The sequence below is a fragment of the Dromaius novaehollandiae genome, chromosome 15, assembly GCF_036370855.1.
Source record: "Dromaius novaehollandiae isolate bDroNov1 chromosome 15, bDroNov1.hap1, whole genome shotgun sequence".
NCBI lineage: Eukaryota > Metazoa > Chordata > Aves > Casuariiformes > Dromaiidae > Dromaius > Dromaius novaehollandiae.
In genome coordinates this window covers 1,011,173-1,036,952 of record NC_088112.1, presented here as the reverse complement: position 1 = coordinate 1,036,952, position 25,780 = coordinate 1,011,173, and the positions used below count along the sequence as shown (strand labels likewise).

Here is a 25,780-nt window from a genome sequence, read left to right as displayed (position 1 = left end):
CTCTGGGAGCTGTAGATAGTCAGTTAAGCCCAGGTCTCATCAGCTTTGGGGTTACCAACATCCTCTTCCACAAGTCCAGTGTGGGATGGGTGACTCAGCCCAGTTCTCTTCTGCAGGGCAGGCCATCCTGACATTGCCTCACCTTTCCAAAGTCCTTCAGGATCCCCATCTAGAAAGCCCCACAGTACTGCCAAATTATTCCCAGATGTAGCTAAAGGATTCAAAGGCCCGAAAGAGCCATAAGTCATAAGGCACAGGGCAGAATATTCAGTCCAGGTATCTCTGAATTAAATCCAATTTCCCTGGTCTGAGTAAAGCATGTCATCCAGGGAAGCATTCCTTTCTAATGTAAAGACATGAAGAAATGAACAAACCATCAGGCCCCTTGGGATCTTCTCCCAGTAGTCAATAACCCTCATTGTTAAAAATGTCTGCCTGCTCTGAAGTGGAACATCTGGCTTCAGTGTTCAGCCATTGTTTCTTGCTCTGTTTTCTCCTCTAGATTAAAAAGCCCTTCAGCAACTACTATTTTCTCCCATAGAAGTACTTACATACTGTAATCAAGTTATCCCTCAGTCTTCTTTTTGATAAGCTAACTAGATCAAGCTTTTTTCCATTGCTTGTTGTATGGCATTTTCTCCAGCTCAGGGATCATGGCTGTGGCTGTCCCATTTTGCAACATCCTACTTAAGCTAAGAACACAAGAACCAGACACTATTCCATTGTCTTGTGTAGAGAGGCAAATACAGAGGCAGAAATCCTACTGCCACCCCTTCTGAGACATTTTAACCTTCAAGGGTCACATTCATGCACAGGGCTTCACAAGAAAAATCTGTTTTGTTGTTTTTCCACTGTGGCTCCCACCAAGTCCCTGCTCTACAGGACACAGCCCCCTCCTCTGTAACTAGGAGGAATTTCTTGTTCCTCCAGCATCTCTGTCTGTGGTGAAACTTCATTTTGTTTGAAAAGACTCAGTTTACCAAACCACTCAGATCACTCTCTCTAGCTTCTTTATTCTCACCACTGCTTAAAAAGCCATCAGTCTCTGTATCATCTTTCTAATATTACTAGTAGTAATCTCATGTTCACTTCCAGATTACTGATGACAATCTCTGCAGAATCTCACTAGAAACTCTTCACAGAGCAATAACCGCCTGTCAGAAATTACTCTTTGATATCCATTAGTTGACTACTTCTTCACCTATGTGTGATGTGCATTATAAGATTTACAATGCTTATTTTCCAGTTCTAATGGAGGACATCATCACACTGAACACCTTGTATTCCATCTTATGAAAACCTGAGAGCTATACACTAGAGGACACCTGAACAAACGTGCTTTGAACACTTGGATAAAAGCTACCAAGCCTGCTAATTTGGAGTTTGAGCCTAATACACATTGTGTAACATCCTCCATGGTTACTTGGTCACAGGACAGGAACACATCTTATTGCTTCTTTCCAGATGCAGGGTAATAGCAAATACTGACCATTTAGTATCTTCTCAGTCATTATGAATGGCAATCTCCATAGAATTATTTTACTGCTGGTTCATAATCATGTTCCTTGTTGCTAATGTATTTCTAGAGTCCATTAATGTCTGTAGCTGTATCTGACAGACTTCCCTCCAGATATTGTTAGCTTGTCTTCTCTATACCATAACTCCAGATGCACATGGATTGCTACCTATTTTTCTCCTTTCAAAATCTGTTAAAGTTATTAGCACTTCCAGTTGTTGCTTTCATTGGCTACCAAGCTAGGATGGCTATTAGCTAAATGTTGTCCTCTCGTGACTCTGAAGTCTGAACTTTCTTGGCCTCTGCTAAAAGAGCTCCCAGTTCTCATGCACATTTTCTTAGGAATATTACATATATTTATGGCTAGGACTCTCCTCTGCCAGCCCATATGAATGAAAATCCATGATGGTCACTGGCCCCATGTCAACCACAAATTATAACCCAGTGATTAATTCAGCCATCCAAATCAATAAGCCAGCACTTATGAACATAAGGGAGTTCCCTTGCTTGGGTGTGAAAACTTAGTGTTAGAGCAGGAGAGTTGAGAGAGACTTTGATGTTTTACTGCTAGCTATAGCTCTCTTGCCAGCACGTGTCTCCAGAATGGATGGTTCTCATAAAAAACACATCCCCCCCCCCCCCACACACACACACTTCTTTCCTTCTGTAATTTTATTTTCATCTTGAAATATCTTTTACCACATATTCCTTCATATGAACTAAGAGGTTGTGGTTTTTTGCCCCCCCCCCCCCCCCCCCCATTTCTGCAGATAAGCAATAGCTCTTCTATACCTCCAGGATACCAGTACCTTCATTCCCGTTAAAGGGACACAGTCTGTGTTTTTTTCAGGATAGTCTTTCCAAAGTGCTTGTGTTTGGAGAAGGCTTGTTAAAGCTAATAAGTGCAGCAAAGTTTCCTTATTTTTTCCCCCTCCTCTTTCAAATTAATGGATAATCACAGATTTTTCTATCACTGAAGGCTGCTCAGAGGATGAAGCCACCCACAACAATGCACAGCACAGCCTCAGCATCAGAAAATGAAAGTGACTGAGTCTGAGAAGCAAAAGTGGTACTATCTGGCTTGGCCCTACTGTCCTAAACAGCCTGGGATGTATGATGGGAACTAAGAGCACCAGCACCTCCCAAAATGAATATTTTTGTACCCTGGCTATGATCATAGTCTCACCTGTAACAGATAAGGAGTTTTATGCAGATTAATTTTTACCTTGGCAGGTGTACATCTTGACAGGGATGATCCTGTGCCAGTCTTGTTATCTTATCCAACCGGCTGGCCCCTGGCCCAGGGCAGGGCCCTGGGAAGAGGGATCCACCCAGCTAGATCCAGCTTCACCATCGCAGATGCATAGAGTACTTTCTCTCCTGAACAATCCCAATACACAGATACATGGGGCTAAATCCAGTAAGCAATTTCAGTCCTCATATGGCTACACTGATATAGTAAAACCTATCAATGAGAAGGGCTTTCCAGTCTTGGTGTCCCAGCTACCTCATCTGACAGGCTGCATGTACTTTAATGCCTGTGGTCTTACAAGTTACTCAATACCTCTTTTTAAAAACAGCAAATACTTATTTATTTAAACAACCTCATGGAGAGTTATAACCTGTAACATGATTAGAATGTATTTTTGTAGCCTTCACAATTCATGTAACAACTTTCAGCTTAACAAACAGGAGGTATGTAATTATATAAGAGACTGAGTTATACCTAAAATGCAGTCAACTCTTGCGTGAATTCCAGCATACTGGTTTTATAACACACTGCCACACCGCAAGCAGCAGGGTGAGTTTACCAGGTAGAATGTCATTACCCTCGTTAGAATTTGCCTATATGCCAGCCTAACAATTCTGGGCTCCTTGATGACCCCTAGGAGGTCAGAACAAGATCACTTGAAAGAGAACCTCCCTACCTCTTCCCCTGTACAGCATCCGTTGCAGTCAGTGTCTGTAAAATTATTTATTCAAACAAAAACTCCAGATTGTCTCACAATGAAGAACGGCATCCGTAGCTAAGAGTCAAGCTGTTGTATTGCATTCTAGCTTCTTTTCTGAGAGGATATAAGGCACCACTCCCATGCAGAATAGCGGTGTGCTCTCCAGAGGAAAACAGCATAGCTTACAACAACAAGGTCTGCGTCTGGAAAAAAATAATTAATATACCGCCCACCCCCACCAGACTAAAAAAAAGATTTAAAAAAGAAGATTAAAAAAAAAAAAAAAGAGCTGACCCATCAGTGTGCTGCTTGGTAATTGCTGAAACCCAGACAGCAAGCCCAGTATAGGTCCTCCAGTCTCCAGACTTCCGAAGCAAAGACAGGCATGCACACACACTCTGCAAACTTCTGAGGCTGTATTTATGGCAGCAATCTTAGGAGAACAATGACCCATTTTAAACCGTGGTGTTTTCAAAAGCTCTCGATACTGTCTTAACTCTGCTCTCACTGGCCTCACCAGGAGGTGGCTATCAACTTCACGGGAACCTCTGCATCACATGATGTGGTCCATCCTAGAGCTGTCAGCTCCTATTTAACTGTGGAGATGACCCAACATTGGTAGTAGCCAGAAGTACTTACATGACATTTCTAGAGAAGCAGAATAAAAGAAGGAACAGTGAGGCTGTACCTGTCAGCATCTCTTTGCCTTATCAGGGCATTCCATTGGACACCACTTCTCCACCACCCTGTTCCTACAAAACACCACAGACTTTGTAGAAAGACTATGGCATTGTGAAAGTAACAAAACTCAGGAATCCTCACCCACCTTGATCTGGAGGGACAGCAAATTGGAGCCACACAGAATCCTATCAGCAGGATCTCTGAAGCAAAACTACTGTAAAGTTGAACTACCTCCCTGTCCCTGTCACTGCTGTTCGGACAGCACCTCCAGGACCAGGGTCAAAAACAGACTCTAGTGGTTGTCTCCTCATAACAGTCCCAAGCATCTTGTGCCAGAAGGATGGATGCTGGCACTGTCTAGATCATCAGCTCAATAAAAGCTGTGCTATAGCTTCGTCTGCTGGAACCAACAAGCTGGAAAAGCTATTTTTAAATCAAAAATATCATCTTTGTGTGTGTGTGTGTATATGTGTGTGTGTGTGCGCGCACGCATCTTTTGCTGCCACATCTTTTGTTGCCATTCAGGAAAAAAGAAAAGCCACACAACACGCATGCCTATTTATTTGTTCAATAAGGGTCCAGATAAATTCCATCTGACCAGCACCTGATGTGTCTGTGTTCCGTGAATGGCATACTGCCACGCTCATGTTTCACATCTGCACACTTCCAAGTCCAGCCTTACTCCCCACTGTGCATGCAAATACAGCTCTGAACCAGTACAGGTCTTGTGAATGATTGATAGAGACCTGACCCAGTCAATCCAAGTGGGATACTTCACATTGCATATTCTTTTCCTTTTCATCCTTAAGGAATGAAATTCTCATCTTGACATGACTTATCACATGGCAGTTATATCTTATAACCACATAGATTTTTGCTCACAGAATTGAGCACACATTATCAACTCTTATTAAAACCCAGCTGCACTTGCTTCTGAAAGTGGACAGGAGGAAAAAAAAGCCAGCACCAAAGAAGCCTCCTGAAAATGGCCCCTTCCCAATCCTAACACATTCAGCAAATCTGCCTTTTGGATGCTAATTACAGCAGAGTCACTGCTAGCTCAGATAAATCCCAGCCCCTGCTTTGGGCTCCTCTGTTTGGAATAGCTCCAAGAGGGTCCTAAGCAGGGTTAGACAACATTCCCCTGCTGAAGAAGACAGCTTCTATGTGCCATCTCTGTGGGATGTTTTGCACAGATCATCCTCGGATGCTTTCACAAAAGAGCAAGCAATGCAGTCGCTATGGTTTACCATGCAGACACTCTTTGTGACCGTGGGTGCTCTTGGCCCACTGTAAGCACAACAGAAAATTAGTGCTGAGCTTGGACAGAGGGCTTGTTTTTGCTTTGGAACTGGGAGCACTGAGGGCTTGTATGTGATCAGTGACCAGGCCTCAGCTGATGGGTTTAAATCATAGGCCTTAAATCACACAGACTTACCCTTTCCTTCCTGCAGATTAAGCCTCCAAGACTGCTCAGAGCAACCCTTTTGTGAATGCTGCACAAATTCACTAACCAGTTTGGAGATGGTTTCAGTCAAGTCATCATATTCATGCATATGAGCCAGCCTCGCCATCTTAAAGTGCAAATCAATCCTCATTGAGCCAGCCCTCAGAGTCACTCCAAAATCCTTCTAGCCACTTTTCACCCCAATTAGAGAGATCCGCCACTTCCTTCAAAACTTCCTTTGTGTTTCCACTAAGACTCCTGCTACCACTGCAGTCAACAGCAATTTCCATATGAAACCAATAAACAGAGCCTCCTCCATTCACCTTCCAGTCCTAAGCCTTTCAAATCTGTCTGACTCAAAAATGCCAGGAGGTTTAGGGATGAAAATAAATTCCATGCATTCTTATGATCTCTTTTTTTTCCTCTAGATACAACTACTGAAGGCCCCAGCATGTTATAGCCTCCTACAAAAAAATCAGAAAGTTGCTTTTAAGACTGTTTATATTTAAGTGATAGCAAGAAGCCTCTTCTCCCTCCCTGGCCCTTTGCCTGCTCACAGTGTCATTCCTATACTGGAGGAATGGAAGCAGCTGAAGAAGCCTTGCATAGGTAGACTCTGCAGTGAGAGGCACCGTAAGATCTCAGTCGCTTACCTGAAAGAGTAGATCCTCCACTGAACTTTTTATCATGTCCATGCACAACTCAGAAAAGTCTATGGTAGATTCTGCTTACACGCTGTCCCTCTAGCTTGTGCATCTTTGGCCCACAAATACTCTCTCATCTCATCAGGCCCTCCCTGTCACAACATCCATATGCCCATTAGCTCCTTAGGCTTACATTCAAAGGGCTACTGCCCAAACTCAGGGGATACTCTGCTAAGGGAAAGCATATCCAAAGCTACAGTCATGTGGCCAAGGACAGAGGATACACATTTGGTGTGTTAGCTCTCATCTTCCCAAAACATTCATTCAAAAGAGGACTTGGAAAGAAGAAAAGTTGGGCAGGACAGACTGAGACCACCTAGAGCAAGAACAATCAGGGCTACAGGAGGGGGCCCTTGTAGCTTCTAGAGACCTGATCTTGGGCAACAGCTGGCAGAGACTGGAAGAGGCTGCATGCAGAACATCTCAGAAGTGCTCACAGGGCTTCAGGAAGCAAGAGGATTTCAAGGCTCAGATTGTCATGGGTCACACTTACCTCTGGTTCTATGCCAGCATCGGAAACTGCTGGTGCAAAGTCCTATCTGTGCCATACTCACCTGTAAGTTCACATAAACAGGAACTTAGCCTGGTGCAAACAAACATAATGAGATAAAAATCTCACCATTTCCTTGCGGAAAGGCTCTGCAAGGACATTGAAACACCTGAGGTCTGCTCTAAGAACCGTGTTAGAAAAGGCAATTAGAGATTACATCTCTACCTAAATGAAAGCATCCTTCCTCAGGAACCTCTTCTGGCACCTTACAAGCCCAATAGAAGCAGATATAGCATCACTGGCTGCACTGCTGTGGGTGGGGAGCATGATCAGATGGACAAGTACATTATTCAGGGCAGAATACTGTTTTTGTTATATTTGCCTGGTTAAAGTGTGCCTGAAGGAACAAAATAATTGGATCTGCCACACTTGATTCAATGGAGGAGGGAAAAGCAAACCACGAATCAGAGAGTCCATTTACAGAGGGCAATACTGTTTACATCACCTTCCCACGTCTATGCAATGCTAGGGAACACTCTCCCCTGTGCTGGTTCTCCTAGCACTGACACCATGGCCATCTGGGCCATTACATGCATAAGACAACCAGGGGACAACAACTGAGCAGGGTCACAGCTGCCAGCTCTGCTCCTCCTTCTCCAGGGAGAGAGCTGGGCAGTTGACGCATATGCTGTTGTCTCTGCCCATGGGAGAAAAGGGGGGAGAAGCTCAGGCAGGCATAAAGACAACAACGCAAGAATAGTTAAATATTCTGCCTGGACAGGCAGATGATCTGAGAAGCCAGATAACAGTCAGCACAGAAAATAGGCTGCAGAGGGGATTCCTCTCGGATGAGTGAAGGACAGCGTGGAGAGTGTTCCTGGTGATTCCCAGAAAAAGCTCAGCGTGAAAAGCCTTGTGTTGACTGTACTTCTCTAAACCCGAGTGGGAAGAGCCTGGGGAATGGTTTGTGAGTTCTCAGCAGGGAATAAGTGAGCACAAATCCACACCATTATTTTTTTCCTCCCCAGCAGGCCACCTCTTGTGCAGGTGTGAAGGCTGTAGCACAAAGCACAACAAAAGCCTTCTCCAGTCTTTGATTCACTCCCTCATCTCACAGCTGCTCACAGATACTTGGCTCATCCAGGCCACATTTTTCATCTGGATGCTTCTACCACCAGACACAGCTCCCAGCCTCCTGGGTTCATCTGACTCCTTTACCAGCGAGGCCACTGCCTTTTTGGGTCACCTGCAATTCATGTCTACCTTGTTCGCTAAAATGCACAGTCCAGGCTATGGTTGGCCTGAGGAGATATCATCTATTGCTTCCTCGACCAGTAGATGACTGGGAGCAAAGACCTCAGTAGTATTTCATATTACAGTTTGCTCCTTATCTGCTAGCAAGTCTCCCAGAATTACTGTTTTCCAAACAGTTCCTTCTCATTACATAATTCTATCTATAATTATTCTTGCCCAAAGGTAATAACTGTGTTTCTCAAAGATTTAAAACTGAGATTATCCTTTTCTGTTCATTGTCAAAACTCTTTGTCTCACCTTTTATTCTCTCTGGTTTTTCGCAATATCCCTTTCAAGAACTGAAAGTGGCGGTTTCCCACACCATTCTCTCCACATTACTGCCAACACGTCATGTAGTGAAGGGAGTGACCAGGCACCTGGACAGCATCTCCCTTCCTGTCCCTGCCAACCAAGCATTCAGCAAGGCTGCTCCTCCCTCCAACATTCCTTTCCACATATTGCAAGCTATCCCAGCTAATTGGCACTCTTCAGTCTTCAACAAGGTCTGTGTTGCACACAACACACTGCGAAGGGTTATCCACTGCCTTCCCCAGTCCACTAATTGTGTAATTATGCAGAAATGGCCTGTCTGGTACAATCTATTTCTCATACTCCCCTGTGGTGCTTGTTGCTTACAATGCTCATTATTCCTCTAAGTATTTGCAGACCTTCACCCTCCATCATATTTCCACAAATTGCAGTTCTGTTAACAAGGAAACAATTCCTGAAGTCCTTTGCAAACATTGTATGCATTTTCTCAACAGCTCCCTGCCTTCTGGTCAGGAGCAGATCTAGTACTGTCTTCAGGCTGGCTCAGACTCCCTTGCTGTCTCTGCTCAGCAAAGCTGCCTGCACTCTGGGGTCTCTCCTATGAAATTTGATTATCTACCAGATTCATGAGGTTGAGCTGCACAGGGCTTCAGCATGTGGAGGAAAGGGAGACATTCTGTCCCATGCTGACTGCCCACAGGGTCCATGCACCTCACCCTCTGCTATGGGTATGTACTGCTGGCTCTTTGCAACTCACTCCAACCCACGAGGAGACAAGCAAACTCTCTGCTCCATACAGGATTTCTGCTTGGTGCCAGACTGATCTGTCTGTGCAATGAATTAAAGACCAAGTAAGGCCCGTTCTTGAGACTCAGCTCCCTGCCACAAGCATGTATTAGGTCTGAGCCTGGAGCACCCCCACTCCAAAGAAAAGGAGGCTAAAAACATTAGGATGCAGGATGCTAACACCATCCCCTGCTTTCATCTGTCTGAGCTGGCAAGGCAGGACAGGTTGCAGCATGCTTGGCCAGCTGAGCACCAGATCTCCCCAGCCTGGACCTTCTTACCTACTCAGAGCTAGAGCAAGGCTAATGGCCAGAAATCTGGCTGGAGATCCCAATATGCTTCAGGGTGTCACAGCAAGAACAAGTAACAGATGTGATCCACTGTTCTTTGGAGACAGGGCACAGGAACCAGGCTGGGGAGTCTCTGCATTAAGCCATTCTCCTGGGGCTGTGCTGTGAGTGTGGAATGGCTGCAGGAGGCCAGGCCAGGCTGGTGTAAGTCAACACTGGGGCTGGAGGGAGCTGGGGCACAGAGGCTGGCCCATTGCCCAAGACTCAACATGTCAGGAGGCCTCTAGGCACTGAGAAGTGTGATTTTAGGGAATTTCTCTCCCTGCAGACAAGAGGAATCAGGGGAACATAGGGGCAACCACTAACTGACTCCAGGCTGTGTCCCACTTCTCCTTAAAATTTAAGAGCCTTCCTTACCTTGCACTAACTCCACAACAGGCAGGAGTGGTAGCGGGAGCTCCAGACCCAGCAGCTCTTCCTGTTTTCCTGATGAGCCAGAAACAATGGTGTCAAGAGCAGAGGCCTGTGTGTGTCAGCATATCCTTCAAGTGAGACCGCCTTCCTCAAGTGAGACCTCAAGTGAGGCCATGTGGGAACACCAAAGGCCCAGGAGTGAAGAATAATGGGAGTCTGAACTAACACAACAGTGCTTAGCACCAAATACTGCATCTTTCTGGATAGACACACCAACAGAATTATCTTCCCAGAAGCAAATGTTTCCAGAAGGACCTATCTCCCTCTCGCTGCAGCAAATGCAAATGTAAATCCTCAGTATCACTGGGATTTGAGGGAGCATTTAGGATGGGCAAGAGAATGCCTAGGCTTGTGGTAACAGCAGTATGAGCTTTGGTCTTTAGCTTTGGTCTATTTGCTTGCTTCCAAACCTGTCCTGGTCTATCCCCGCCCCTGGTTATTCTCCCTGCCCTTTCCCAGCATCAGATCCCCAGTGCCTTTTCAACTTGCTGGTACTTCTCCCACGCTTTTTCCTTCTCAGCTGCAAGCAGCCAGTTTAGCGCTGTGATACCCACGTTCTGAGTATGCACTGAGGCTGAAGGCACAGAGCAGCTCATGTGACTAAGACATCCATGTGGTTAGGAACTGATATATCCTAGACAGGAATGGTCAGTGGTAGGGCTAACCCATGCAAGTCAGGAGCACATCCAAACTGTGCACCCTGTCTCTCAGAAGGACTCACAGTGCAGAAGTTGCCTCAGCCCCTGGGTGCTTGAGGTCCCACAGCAACTCATAAGAAAGCCAGAGACAACCAAAGGGAGCCAAGTGACCCCCAGACATATAGAGATGAAATCGTGTTGCATGCATCCTGTGGTATCAGCCCTGCAACTGCTCTGCTCCTTCATTTCATGCCCCTCTCCCATCCCATCCCACCTACCACCTTTCATTCTGCACCGAACCCACTCATTCCACCCCCCCTTCCTGGGAGGACTCTGGGAGCAGCCCTGCAGGCACAGTGGTTACACCTTGTGCATCACACCTCACAAGCACGTTAGCAGAGGACAGCACAGCAGTGATGGGCATGCAGTGAACAGGCTCGAACCAGGCTAAGGGGTCAATCAGCATATAATGTATCTTTGATCTCTTCCCCTCCACCAGCCACAATTCCTGTGTAACCTGGACTACTCACTCACCACCCACAAAGCTATGCAACAGCCCATGCAACCCAGAGCTCATGGCAATAGTCCCAAGTTGATCATCTGCCCCTATCAGTAGCTATACGGGGAAAAAGTTGAGAAGGAGCTTAAGGAACCCTTCTGAAAGAATAAATTGGAGTCACTGCAGTGACAGATGCCCTGGGCAGTCTGACTACTGGTGATGTTCAGAGCACACATGCTGAGCTTAACATCCATTTTGAATTTCCAGTACAGCTTACAGCTTTTATCTTATTTACCTTGTGCTACAGACACAGTGCAGTAAGAGAAGAACTGCTACAACTGTTGATCATGATAATAGACTGAGTGTGTTAGTAAGGTTCACACAGGGATGATAGCTCTGGCATAGTATTCCACAAGAGAATTTAAATGTTCCTACAAAATTTAATTCTAATCATCTTTCCCCTGGCTATTTCTGAAAGGGGGTCTCCCATGAGAGGCCTAGTGCTCTCTGCTTTCATTAAGTCTAGAGACTTCATAAAATAGTTTCTCCTTTCACTTTTCTGGCTTCCTCATTGCAAGCCAAGGGTAGATAAGATTTCACAAAAGGAGAACAGGAGAAGACACTGAAAAGGAGACTTTGAACACTTTGGTTGGCTCAGTTGCAGATCTCAGCAGAGAGTTAATAGAAGAGAATGAACATGCTATTCAGTCAGACAAGACTCTTCCATCCTCTTTTAATGACAGACCAACTGCTTTTGTAACTACCCCCTGCAGATATTAAAGCTGAGAGAAATCCTTCTCATAGCAAACCACAAAAAGAAAAGAGTTTCTCTGGAATGCCATGTCAATTAACAGAATGAACTTCTTCAAATCAGTCTGAAAGCTGCCATATCTTAGGGTTCTTGGGCTAGAAGAACAGATACACCTGGATGAATACATTGCAAATAAATTCACTGAAGAACTAGATATTTCTTCCTGTTTGTAAAATATTTCTTAGCTGATCTTAGCAGCTAAAGATTACAAATACATTTATAAACATCTGCTGAATAGTTTACAGGAAGAAATGTCAAGCTCTGACGCAGATCATGTGTTACTCTCTGCATTATATCCACACAGCAATCAAATATACAGTTGTAATCACGCAAATAACCCTGTTGACTTTTATCTGACTAGGACAGGTAAGTGTACAAGTGAAGAGACAGCTCAGGAAACCCAGAAACCTAAGTACACAGAATTTATCTGATTTTTCACTCTGAGCAGGAGACTCACACGGACTCCCCTGCAGCTATCATTTTATACACACATAGTCTTGCATTATATAATGTAGCACCTTGGCTTCTCTTCTGCTCAGGGTGCCCACGTGCTAGGCAAAGCAAGGTAGCAAGTCCCAGCATTTCCCTTAGCCACCAAGAAAAAAACCATCAATGATGGCCTACAACCCTGGCAAATGCAGTTCTCAAGAAATTGGAGGAGGTAACAAAGAGCCCACCTGGCCTTGTTTGGCCTTTGCCTGATAAGCTGACTTAGATCAAACCTTTGACAGCACAACGAAGAATGAGCTAGTCAAAAAGTCCGGCTGATCTCCAGTGGCCTTGCACAGCCCTAAGGGAAGTCTGATTACGGACACCCTTGGTAATAGACCTTCCTGAGAACAGCCCACTTTGCAGAGGAGGGAACCCTAGTGAGAGGCCAAGGTCTCAAGTGAAAGCCTACAATGCACCACAGGCATGACCTAGTCCTCAAGCAGTGCACAGGCAGTGCATAAGGACTAGCAGGGATCTTATACTGACACACGGGAGATTGAGAGGGCATGGGACTCCTCTTTTGTGATTTCACTTAAACAATGTTTACACCATCCCTTCCTATAGTATCAAGTGCTACCTGTCCTGATGACAGTCCTTCCTCTGCCTTAGAGACTTCTGATAAATCAGTTCAACGTAGACAGAAATTAATATATTCCTCTATAAAAGAACAACCAGACACAGTAGAATTCCTGGCAAATTAAAACAGTTTTTAATCCCATACATTCCCCATCTCTCACGAGTAGGGGAAAATTCCTTCTCTTTCCAAGTCTCCTAATCAGGATCTCTGCTATAGGCTCTTGTCTGTAATTCTTTGGTCTAGCATAATGAAGTGTTTTTTATGCCTTCTGTGCCATAATGAAATAATAATGACCTTCTCTGGCAGTCATTTGACCCCGAATAATTTGATCCATAAGCAATGGAAACCCTTGTTCCATCTGCCTTTGCTTAGAGCACAGCAAAGATGTTCTGCTTTTCTTTTCAACTAAGGCATAAAGCTTAGTGACCCCAATGTTCAGTCCTGCCCTTTGAGCTCCTCAAAGGTAAGCAGGTAATTTTAACGACAAATTCAGTGCAGATGACTAATTCAGTAATAATACGCATAAATAACCCACAGCCCCATCCTGCCCTGAGAAATCATACATCGCACAGAGAAAAGCAGAGTCCCGTATGTTCCTTCAGTGCCCCAAACAGTACAAGAGATTCCCACAGTTCAGAGGCATAGGGTAACGGATCACAACTCAAAATGGTCTTCATCTCTCTGGGCTCTTTCAGTCACATGCATCAAGGACCAATGGAGCCAGACTGACAATTGCCAGAAGGCCTCCCCAAACAACCCCTGATCACCCCAGCCCTTCGGCATTGCTCCTCAGAACTCCTGGGTTCAGCAATGTCTCTCTTTCTTGCCCTGGAGACATCACCAGTTATTCCCAGCTGTTGTGGCCTGTTCTCCAACATCTGCTTCTGCTATCCCTGGGACAGAGTGGCTGGACCTCAGAGACTGACCCCTCCTGAGGTCCAGTAGGCTCATAATTTGTGCTTGCCAGGTCAGTTTTGCTCACAGGAGGCCCTGTGCGGGAGTGCACTGTCACCTCTCCACCTTGAACCATTTCAATCTTTGCCACATACAGTTGTGTGACATGCCACATTGTACCTGGAGAGAACCAGTGGGGAAGACAAAGGAAAAAGAATCTCCCCAGGGTCATACGAGCTCCGAGTTACCCCACCCGGCCAAGATGGTGAGCTCAGTCACTGCCATGTCCATCTGGGACACTCTGGAGGACCAGTCAACCCAGTTAATATCCAAGTCATCCTATGAAGATCCCTGTCTTTCTTGTCTGTAGGAAAGGCTTAGGACACAACATTCTTAGATGACATGGCAAAAAGAAATGCCTCATCAAGGCCTCTGTGACAGAATTAGGGCTAGACATAGGTTTTTCATTTATGACACATTACAGGCATTGCTTGCCCACACCTCTATCACAGCTAGTCCAGGGAACTAAGGTGATACCAGGAAGAAAACATGAATGTGACATTCTCCCACCTGAACTGCTAGAAGATCAGCTGAGGCCACAAGCATTCCTTGGCAGGTGTGAGGAACACAAATCACCTAGTATTCATATTCGCAGACTCAAACACATGGACTGGAAGTGACAGGAGTAGGAGGGACTCTTGAGCTGGGGGAAGACTCAGGATTTGGCATGTTTGTGGTTCAAGGATTAATGCCATGAGCATGTTGGCCCAGATGGAGGATTTATGCTTGACATAGATATTTCTGATTAGCCCAGTTACAATATTAATATAAAGCAGAAAGAAACCAATTCTGGGTGCCCACACCCAGGCACCTGGTATCCTGCCACCACTGCTGTGTTTTAACACTCCACCAATGATGGTCCTACTTGAGGCTGTACTGGATAATTGTGAAGGATGAATGGGTTTGGATTTAAAAGCATTTCTGGCCAATCACCTTTCTCCAGTTCCTAGGAGAAGAAGCCCCTAGGAAAAAGCAGAAGAGCATGGATAGCTTTATCCATTATTTGTTTGCATGCCCTGTGCTCCAATGGGAACTCTCAGGCTCTCTCACCCATCCAGAAACACCAGCTACTTGCCAGCCCTTAGTGTGCTGCAAATGAATCCCTCTCTGTAGAATAAGGCAGATCAGTGAAACCTACGAGGTGATTTTTTTTGACCTCCTAGCTGATTTCTGTGGCTGCCTGGAAAGACAGGGCACAGTAATAGGTTAAATTCATGCTGAAAAGACATGTTTTTTTCAATGCTTCACCTCTGCTGAAGACTTGGTAATGACTTCCACCCATGCCCTGTCTCCAAAGATTAGACATAAATCAGTAAGACCCAGGTTGCATTATTCTTCTGGCTGCTTTCTGAGAAATTATCCATATTTGATTTCTGAACTGTTACAAATATCCCAGAAAGCCAGACTTCATGGCTGAACAGCTAAGCTAAGAAAAGGAGCCTATTATCCTACTGGGAAAAAAAAGTTTAGAGCTCCACAGTTGAAAACCACTTCTCTCAGGCTCTTATTCTGCTAACAGCACTTTCTTCCCCATATATCAAGTTGTCACAATTCACACTCACCAGCAGCTGCCTGACCCTTCTTGGGTGGTGGCAGGAGTTAAACAGAAGAAACATGGAGCCAAGCATCTAAAGGAACAGAGATGTTCTTGGCAGAGATGGGAGAAGAATGTAGGACTGGCAGCCTTCAAGCTACAGAGCTTGTACTGCTCTGAGGTCCCAGTTGTGCTCCTTGGACCTTCCCAGAAGGACTAGTAAACTCATGCCCTGGAGGAGGTCTGGTAGAAACCATGATCTAGTCCTTGACCCTTGGAGCTCACCAGCACAGAGTGTCCCAGCTTCACCCGGGCAACCAGTGCCATTCGGATGGACCCTGACTGTGGTACCAACTGACTGTAGCCTGGCTATGTCAGTTTGATACCTCCTGCTCAAGGACATCTCCATGGAGGGCACAGACCTTCAACACTCCTAGCACTGGTTCTGCACGCAAAGCTACCAACAGGCTCACTAGGCATGTCTGTATGTGCCTGTGTGTTCCTCTCTGGTCCAAGTGGTAAAGCAAGAGAAGAAACTTTGGCGCTGGCCCAGAGACATCTGAGCTTAGTAGCAGCATTTGACGACAGATGTGTGTCTTGCGACATCGCTACTGAAGTGTCTTTTCCTTTCAAAGGAGGAATCATTTTCCTTCACGTAATAGTCCAGGCAAATATAATCCTATTAACAGGGCTATTAAACTAAACAATACTTGGCATGCCATGACCCAAAGAAACAATCCACCAACGCCAGCAGCCTGTAAACATCCCGGTCCCCAAGGCAAAATGGGCATTTCCTATGTCCAAGCACCCTCCTAGCCAACACCCTTCCACTCTGCTGCTGCACCCAGCTCTGCAGGACACCCAATCCTTAAACATGTGGCAGGGCAATCAAGTAAGAAGCTGCTGTCTTCATCACAATTCCCTTCCCTGAGACAAGTGGGATAGTCTCCATCTTGCTCTCCCACCTTCTAAACCAACTTTACTGCTAGCCCGATAAGCATTCACCCAAGTCTACACCAAGACAAAGCCCAGGATCTTTGTGGGCATCTCTTCAATGTCACTAATCCCTTGGGTTTAGCTCTTTTCCTCTTAGACAGACCAGAGTTCCCAGCCTAGCCATTCCTGACCTTGAAGGCCTGGACTCACACCTCTTTTTGGTAGGGCCTCCAATAAAAGCTCCTCCAGAATCACCATCATGATCTGGTCTCTCTGTTGATGGAGTCCGAATTCTCATTTCACTCCTGTAAGGATGTAGCTGGTCATTCCTCGTCTCATTTGCAGCTGCAACAGGGAGTGAATTCTTGACACAGCCACCTTGGGAGGTGAGAAATGCAAGGATACTCAGGCACTCTATTTGCAGCTCCCAAGTACTGCCTTCATCTCTGTGAGCCTGAAAAAATGTTCTTTATCTTTTCCCTGGTGCTGCAGCAAGCAGAAGAGCAAGCAGAAGAGTTTGGGCTCCTGAGCCATATTGGGCTGTACATATACATGCTTGTTATAGCAGCAGGGAATTATGTGCTTGCCTACAGATCCCACCTACGGGGCATTAACCTGCAATCAGCAAAAGAGGAACCCACAAAAACTAAACACTGATGGTGATGACTGAGTAATATCTTCTCTTTGCTCCTCTGAGCTGCCCACACAATAGGACCTCAGTGATGCTATGTCCTGTATAAACTGCTTGTCTCTGGCCTCCCATCAATGCTGGGCTGCCGAAGCTTTTCCAGGGAGACTGAACACACCTGCCTACCAAAGCAGTGCTGGTCTCCAGGCCCTGCAGTGAGCTGAAAGCAAGGCTGGAGCAATCACCTTTCCCTGCCATTCTGCTCACACTTCACCCTCTGCCTCTATCTCCACAGACATGCTCAGAATGTCTCTGCACTGAGTGTAGGAAGATCTCATCTCATCTGTCCTCTTCAGCCCAGCTCATCCCTCCACTCCTCCCAGAAGCAGCTGTTCTTTCCATGTGCTGAGCTCAATTGCAGGCGATTCACTGGCACAGACCATTTACCGGATGGGTCAGGGATGTTTTATCATCATCTCCAGCACTTCTGCCAGCTCCACGGAGTGAAGCAAAGACATTCATCCAAATGGTATCCTGAGCCACATTGTGTGTTAGGACTGAGGTTTCCAAAGAGACCAGCCAGCCACTGGATGAACTACCCTACCACTCCACTTCAGAAAGAGATCCGCTCTAGCCCTACCCCCCTTCTGGAAATCAACTTCTTCCTTAAGCTGGGTAAAGATTCCTGAGAATCACTAATCATTTATCAAATCCTTTGTTATTGTAAGTATACCTTAGAAACATGTGCATAATACGCAATGCAAACAAATCCAGATCAGTTCTCAGTGAAGTGCATGGATCTCCACAGGAAAATCTGGACTAGAGAAAATGACGTATGAAACAGCATGGTTAAAATCGCTCATTGTCACTTAACTCTTACACAGCCCAGCTACTTTGTATTTTCTCCTAGCCAATTTGGCTTTCCTTGTTGCATTGTTTTAAGGGGGAGGTTTTGATTACTGCAGTTTAATATCTCTCTTATCTGTTTTTATGGGGAAAATATATTGGAAACCTCCTCTCACAAAACTGCTCAAAGAGAAGCAATGACAAATGGATCTCAAAGGATTTCTTGATCAACTGCTTTCTCAAGGCTTTCATCTGGCCAGAATCTGAGATAAGGATTAGCAGTCCAGCACTGAAACACTTGAAGGGATTCAATAGGATGAAGGCCTACAAACCTGCCCCTATCAGAAAGTACAATCAAATTACAGGAATCCATTCAGGTAAACAAACAATCCCAAAACATGTCCAGATATGCACGGGGTGATTCAGTCCAATGACAAATAGACCAGATATGACTCCAGCCACTTAAACTGACCACAGCACTTTTCACCCCCCTCTCCTGAATTCCCGGAATAACAGACATTCTATGTTGTTCAAACGAACAATATTTATTTTATTCTTACGTAAAATTGTGCAGGCTCTACAGATATAAACATAAGTAAACATTACCTTCTTTCCTCAGTGGTACAACGCACGGAAGTATCACAGAGAGGGAATGAAGACCACGGCTCCTGCATTCAGCTCCCGTTCTGTTGGGCCTTCCCAAATGACCTTGCAGCAGTCAAGCATCTCAGGTTTTGGCCTTCACCAGACCAAGCACATAAAGCCAATTTCACTTTATCACATATCAACACATCCCAATTTTCAGAGGTGTTGAACTCCAATGGCTGTAACCAGTATTTTCAGCATTTTACAGCCAGGCCACTTCTACTTAGGTAGCTAAATACTTTAAAACATTGACAACAAACATTCTGTGTCATCTAGAAAGACCACAAGACAGTTTTCCTAACCAAAGTGTGTGTTAGGCACTTGGTGACGGCATTCTGAGAGCAGAGGACAGAAAGGAAGCACAGACTTCTACAAAATGAAGAGCAGCAAGTGCATGTAATGGATTCAAGAAGCTGATTTATTTCTCTTTTGGCAAAAGCATCCAAAACTTACATTCTTGTCTTTTCACAGATGGTGGTAAAAACAGCTCGTCCTCTGGAACCATTATTGACAGCATCATTGAATCATCTCCATTATTCCCCGTGAGGAGGAATGGGTAATTCTGGAAGACTAGTACAAGATAAACCCCAGTGAGGCTCATTTAGTCCTCTCCAAACACTTTTGGAAAGTTGAGTTACCATTTCAGGGCAACAAAGCCAAATATCACCTCTGGCCAAGGTTATTAAAAAGCTCTACCTAAGTTTCTGCCAGAAAGCTTCATACAACCTGGCTTGACCTTTGAGTCAGCCCTTCAGGAAATGCAGAGATTCATTGGGGATGAGGATCCAACAGCCATCCTTCCACTAACTCACCAACCCCAGGATCAGGGAAAAAAAACACAAGAAAAAAGGATACTTGCAAGTCATACCACAATTCTTTGCTGCAGCACAGATTTTAGGATGCAAAAGGGACAAGATCAAAGAATCAGTCATCTCAGGGAAAGTCATAAGAAAAAGACCAAAACAGAACTAGTAAAAAGCACATGTAATTGCTCCCCAGTGCAGTTCAGCCCTAAAAGATAGAGATCCCTTCTAAAGCACCTACCTGGAGGTTATGCTTTTGTACACTTCTCTGTGCATGAGGGTGTTTGGGCAGAGGGTTGGAAACGCATGAGAAGAACTTGGATGTATTAAATAAGAGCCTATTAAAAGAGAATACCGAGTCCAAGAAGGGAAGAGCCTTTCTGCCATCCTGTCACTGCCCAGCATGAAGCCAAAGGCTGCAGAGCCCATGGAGCTCTCAGCACTAGCAGACAAAGTGCAGAAGGAATGCTTTAACTGGTGATTTTTGTCTGGCCCTATGAATGTGCCCTGCTCTCTCAGTCCCCGCTCCAGTCCTGCAGGGTCTGCAGATCTCTGAAAAACTGGGAATCAAAAACCCTGTTTTGCCTCACAAGCTTTCAGCATTTTGTCTCTCCTGAAGCACCTTGCTCCCAAGGTAATTTCATTACTCAAAAGCCTCACAAGCTTTCAGCATTTTGTCTCTCCTGAAGCACCTTGCTCCCAAGGTAATTTCATTACTCAAAAGCATGAGACCTCCTAATGAATTTCAGCTGCAACCAACCATGACAAAGATTCCCCTCATCAGCCCTTGCATTATGGCAACAGGTAACCTAACTGTCAGCGATAATTTTAACAATGTATTCTGGAAGACACAATAGCATTAGGGAGAGAAAACTATAAACAAATTATGGAAAGCCTGATGTTTTCTTTTCTATTGCATTTCTTTGCAACAAAAAGCAGTAACAGCAGCCAGTGCAAAGTGAAATACTGCCACGTGAGATCAGATTTTGAGGGCTGTATTCACTGACAGCAAGACATCTGAAAACACCCTCTTACCTGGTCTTGATCTCAGTTGACAGAGTGCTTAAATAGCTGCTGAGATCCCAAAGCAACATACATTCCTAACCATTGCAGGGGAAAAGTAGCTCGCTTGGATCTCCATGTTACTGCAGCACAGGACAAATTAGAAACTTGGATTTAAGAAGAAGGTTTAAAGTCAGAGTTGATCACTGGGATTGGAGATACATATGCTGGAAAGAGCTTTGACTCAGAGCAATAACTTCCAGAGAGAGCTGTACCATTACTGGGATATTGGTGTATCATGGGAACACCTCAAACCTCTGAAGGAGCTCTGATTTCAGGTGGGGCTGTGTGGACCAAAGGTGCTTACAGTGTAAACAGACAAAGCAAACAAAAGAAGGACTTGACCTCTGCTTTGAAGCAGAGGAATGGAAGCAGAGTTTGCCTAGTCCCAGATCCTCAATGGTATTTCAGCCCTTCACATCTTCCAGCTTGACTACCCAAGTACTTTTTGGACCTGGTGAGACTCAAGCATTCACATCCTACTTGGGACTGCATGACTGGTCATTGTAGAGGGTGTGCAAGGGCACAGTCAAAGAAGGGGTGACCACTTGCCTAACAGAGACTATGTTTAACACACAAGAGAATTGAAATGCATCTCCAGTCCTCAGCAGCTCAGTCATCAGAGCCAATCTGTAACTTTTTGAAAATCAAATCAAGCTCAACTCAAGAAAGTGCTGCCAGCATATCTAGCCCAGCACCTTCTCCTGGGAAGCCTACAAAGAAACACCAAAGAGAAGTTTGGCCACAACAGACAAATCTCTAGCACACAGGAGAGCTGCTCTGAGAGCAGCCGTAGGAAAGCTGGCCACACAAGCTCTAACTAGGAACAGCAGCACAGGACATCCATGCCAGCAGCCCCAAGAAACTGTCAGCCCCAGCTCTGCACTGCCCAAAGCATGCTATCCAGGCAGCTATGGCATAGACATAACCTTTTTCTAGATGGAGAAGATCATGGTCCATCCATTAAAATATGGGGATGATCAGGTGATACTGACACAGCTGGTCCTGCAGGCTGGTTTCTCTTGAGCCCGAAAGGGCTGGGATGCTCATTTGAAACGCTCTTATTTGTGCAGCGAGTTGGAGATACAGCCATCATGTATGTTTGGGGGGTTGCTATAAATTGCTTCTCTGGACTTGTGTCATTTGTGGCCTTATTTTCCAATGCACACTGGGAAGGTGTGGGGGCAGGGTTAGTGACACAGAGGAAGGAGGGGCTGGAGACAGCTTGGAGATGAGACCCCTTCCAGAAAGCTCACTCCTGCACTCTGTGTGACTGAGAGTAAAATCGCAGCTTGATCAGCCAATCAGGTCACAGCTTTTCTGTGTAAGTGGTGACTGAATTGCTGGATACCACAGCAAAAGGCCCAAGTGACTTGTAGGGGCAGGAGGATGGCAGGATGGATGGCCCAGGGACATGAACGGGTTACAACTTGTGAACCAAGACAGAGGCCATCCCCTTTCAGTAAAGGAAATGGAGGCATTTCCCTGTCCAAATGAGAACTTCCTGGAGCTGTTAAATGTCCCATCTCCCTCCCATCAAGTTGTTGAAGCTTCCAATTGGTTTAGCAGGCAACCATGACAGCATTCCCTCTCCCATTCGCAGGTGATCAGGACTTGCCTCCCCTCTCCTTATTTAGGCTGTCCTTAGAGCTTGGGCTTAGGTTGCTGGACATTCTCTGGTCCTGGGAGGCTCCCTGATGTCTCCTCCAACAAGATCACATTCACCCCATGCAAAGGGCAATGCCAGACCTAATCCACAATCCTCTACCTTAGCACATCTTCCTTCCTTCTCTTCCATCTTTCACCCAAGTTTGCTCCATTCTCACACTGTCTACACCCCTCTTTGGCTCTGTTCTTCCCGTTCCCATGCCAGTCAAGTTGTGCTTACACACCAATCTGATGATTTACTCAGCTCCAGAAACTATAGCTTATGAACAACCTTCTGCAGGGGGATTTAATTTTAAAATAAATAGTTCACAGGACCTTGGTTTATGGCCACATTCTATCTAGATGCTAATCACCTGCATGCCGGGGCAGGACAGTCCCGGACTGCACTCCAGGTAGAGCCTGGAGTTCCCTCCCAGTACTGCCTAGGACTTATCGCATGATGTGGGGCAAATCAACTCTCCTTTTCTGTGCCTTTGTTTCCCTTTCCACCATTTACATGACCAAATCCTCTGCAAAGCAAAGACTCTAATATGTATCTTCCAAAGCCAAAGCTGAGCCTTCCGCCAGCCCTCTGCCCATGCTAACCACATGGGTAGACTTGGCTTGACTCTTGTTAACAAACAGCTTTCAGACCATACAGGAAAAAAACAAAGGTTTCTTGTTTTGTTTTGTTTTGCTTTAAACCCTAACAAAACCGGCCTTGTAACTGCAGGTTTCAGGGACATTTCTGTGGAGTGCTGCTGAGTTCGTTTTATGAGGATCCTGCTGCAATTTACACGCTCTTGTGGAATTTCATTTGTCTTTGGTTGAACTTTTCCATCTGCCTAAACATGCCCAGCCAGAGCTGAAGATGCCCACACAATTCTTGTAACATTACACTTGAGTGACAATACCCACAGCTCTGCCCAGTCACCTCCCATTCTGCTTCTGTTTGACTGGAAACTTTCGATGGGCCTTTACCCATGCACCTGGGTTCCTGTGGGCACATGTGCACCCACTTCCTGAGTCTAAGTAGGACAAAGAGCTCACCCTGCTTTCTTCTAATGGTTATCGCTCCTCTAACCTTCCCCTGACATAGTCCCATGCAGTAGACCTAACTGGCACCTTCAGCACGGCCTGCTAAACAGAGATCTCTTTGTAATGGACCAAAGCGCACATCCTTCCTATGGCTTTACTCAAAAGAATTATGTTTCAGTGAGAAAGGTGGACTTGTACACTCGGTTACCCATATTTTGACCTCATTTGTATTTGTCCAGACCTAGTGTCCATGGGAGCACCTTTGCAGGTACAGAACTTGCTGCAGAGTATGCCCAGCAATACTGCTCCACACTGGAAGCTGTCTGCTTCTCCAGTGAAGAGACACAGTAGTCACACTGCTCTGGTTCAAGACTTCTAACAAAGCCTTTTCCTTTAGGAGGAAGCCAGTATTGATCTCAGACCTGTATACACTTGAGTCCTAACAACACTTGTTTCCTAAGAGCATATAAGGAGAGAAACCTTTCCAGCTAGGAGGACAAAAATGTTGTATGTGTACATGCTTGCACAGCTCACAGATGGGTAAGAGCATTGAAGTCCTGCCACATTTTAACACCAGTTCTTAATAAGGAAGAAAAACAATTTTGAACTGAACATTCAAATATACCTGAGTCATCCTCTTCTTTGCATGAAAATCAGTTCTAATCCTGAAATCAACACAGCCTGGGCAGGCTCTGATTCACACACAGCCCCTTTACAGTCACTGAAGCTCTGAACACTGTTGCTTTTAGCTCCAGTCTTGCTAAAGGAGCCAAGCTACATTTTGTTCACATTTCATTTCCTCCTTCCTCTGCCCATGTGAAATTACCCAGAAGCGAAGCTGAGCTGCTGCATACGCCAACTGGCAGAAATCGCCTTGGGTAATCTTGGCTGGGATCTGCCACCAAGATACAGCCGCACTCAGCTGACCATGCACTGTCAAGGCACACAGGACAAACAGATTTCTTATCACAGCATCTAAACATCTAGTTGTGGAACATGACCCATGTTCAAAGGGTCCAAGTCTTGATGATCATTTCTGCTCCTATTTCTCAATGAGACAGTGACCAGTGTGAAGGGCATGCACGCACGCGCACACACACACACACACACACACCACTGACTGGTTCTCAGACCAGCCTCACTTGAATCAATGGGACTTCCCAGGGTACTTCTTCTATTTCTTATTGGAGCAGGTCCCTTTTTCTTTCATTCACACAAAGTTAATGACTCTCTGGGCACTCTTTACCTGGAAAATGTGCCATTAGGAAACCACACAGAATTTTCTGCTGCCTTTTAAGGCAGCTGAGCAGCTAGAAGCAAGAGGGAGTCAGCAACAGTGAGCAGACAAGCATCTGAGAATCACCATTTTAAAGAAATTTGTAAATAGAGACTGTGATGTTATCTCTCATGCTAAAAGCAAACAGAAACTAAGTGCTTTCCAGCACAATGATCACAAAAGCAGCATGGGCCTAAAACCACACCATCACAAAGACCATAGGCTTGTAGCAAAGTATTAGAGGATGGGGCTTGGTAGGCAGGCACAATGCAGTTATTTTGGAGTTAATATGGTTGTTTCTGATGTGGCCCCATCTGCAGAAGCAGCATGTATGAGTCCAAAAATAGAGGAGAACCCTGCAGCCATTGAGGGATCACAATAGCTGTAGTGGCTTGCTACAGAAATGCCTTCTTCCCCAAACATAGGAGCAAAGGGAAGAGATCGTTCCTGGATGTCAGGTGTCAGACTTCACTGCCGTAACCCTGAGGTCTTGGTAGCGATGGCCTTCTGGACAGAAAGCACATTCATTCAAGGCCTCTCTGCTGGCATGGATGGATGCCCTTGCTGCATCCAGAGAAGTGTCATGAAGACGCACCACTGAAACCATTTCTACAAGTGAATGGCAATCTTTTCACATGGATGTTGAGTCCAGTCCTTCTGCCCTCACTCACTCCATGCCAAATTGAATTGTTCTGAGTAGCAGTTATTGATGTCAAATCAATCTTTGGGAGTCAGTTCAGCTATGCACAAGATGAAGAACTGATTACTGTGAGTCACAGTAGGGCAGAGCAGTACTGGCTGCTCTACAGGTGGCCCCACAAGTGGGACTGCACAGAGATGGAAGCCAAGGACATTTACTGTTTTACACTGACAGATGTCTACTCAAGTAAACAAGCAGAGAATAAGCTAGGCAGGGGGCCAGACACTGTCAGAACCCAGTTCTCCTCTTTCATTACAATCATTCAAAATGGGTGTGCCTTTATGGAAATCAAGGGGCAATGCTGATGCCAAATCAGTACAGGTGAGAGTAGCATCAGGGCACTTGGGTTGCTGACACCAGGATATTGTACAGGTGGAAGTTTTCACTGCATATACCACATGGATCTAGTGCTCTCTCAAACAGCCAACAGCCAAAATCCTTTCCAAAGGTATACAATGCCATACAGAGCTGATGTGCTGTCAGATTCCTGCCCAGAGCTGCTATGCAAGGCCCACCCCATACAGGGCCAGCATCTTTTCTGGGTCATTGTTCCAAGCCCCCGGTGCCAGCCTGATCCCATCCCCAGTGTGCATAGCCTGGCCTGTGTCAGGCAGTCTCATCCTGTGCAGCAAGCACAGCTGTGTATGTTTAGTTTACCCGGAGTGGCACTGGGGGTGGAACAGTGACCTTTCTCATGAAACCATATGGGAAACAAAATTCCCTCTTTCAAAACTTTGTCATGTCTCAACTAGCTGCTCTGCTAATTTTTACAAAAGGAGGAGGGAGCTGTC

General features: G+C 45.5%; 1 protein-coding gene across 1 annotated transcript in view; it reads right to left on the bottom strand.

Annotated features, from left to right (window-relative positions):
- Positions 1–25,780, bottom strand: part of NRG2 (neuregulin 2) — a 175,408-nt gene that overhangs the window by 98,041 nt on the left and 51,587 nt on the right. The gene's annotated exons all lie outside the window — the stretch shown is intronic.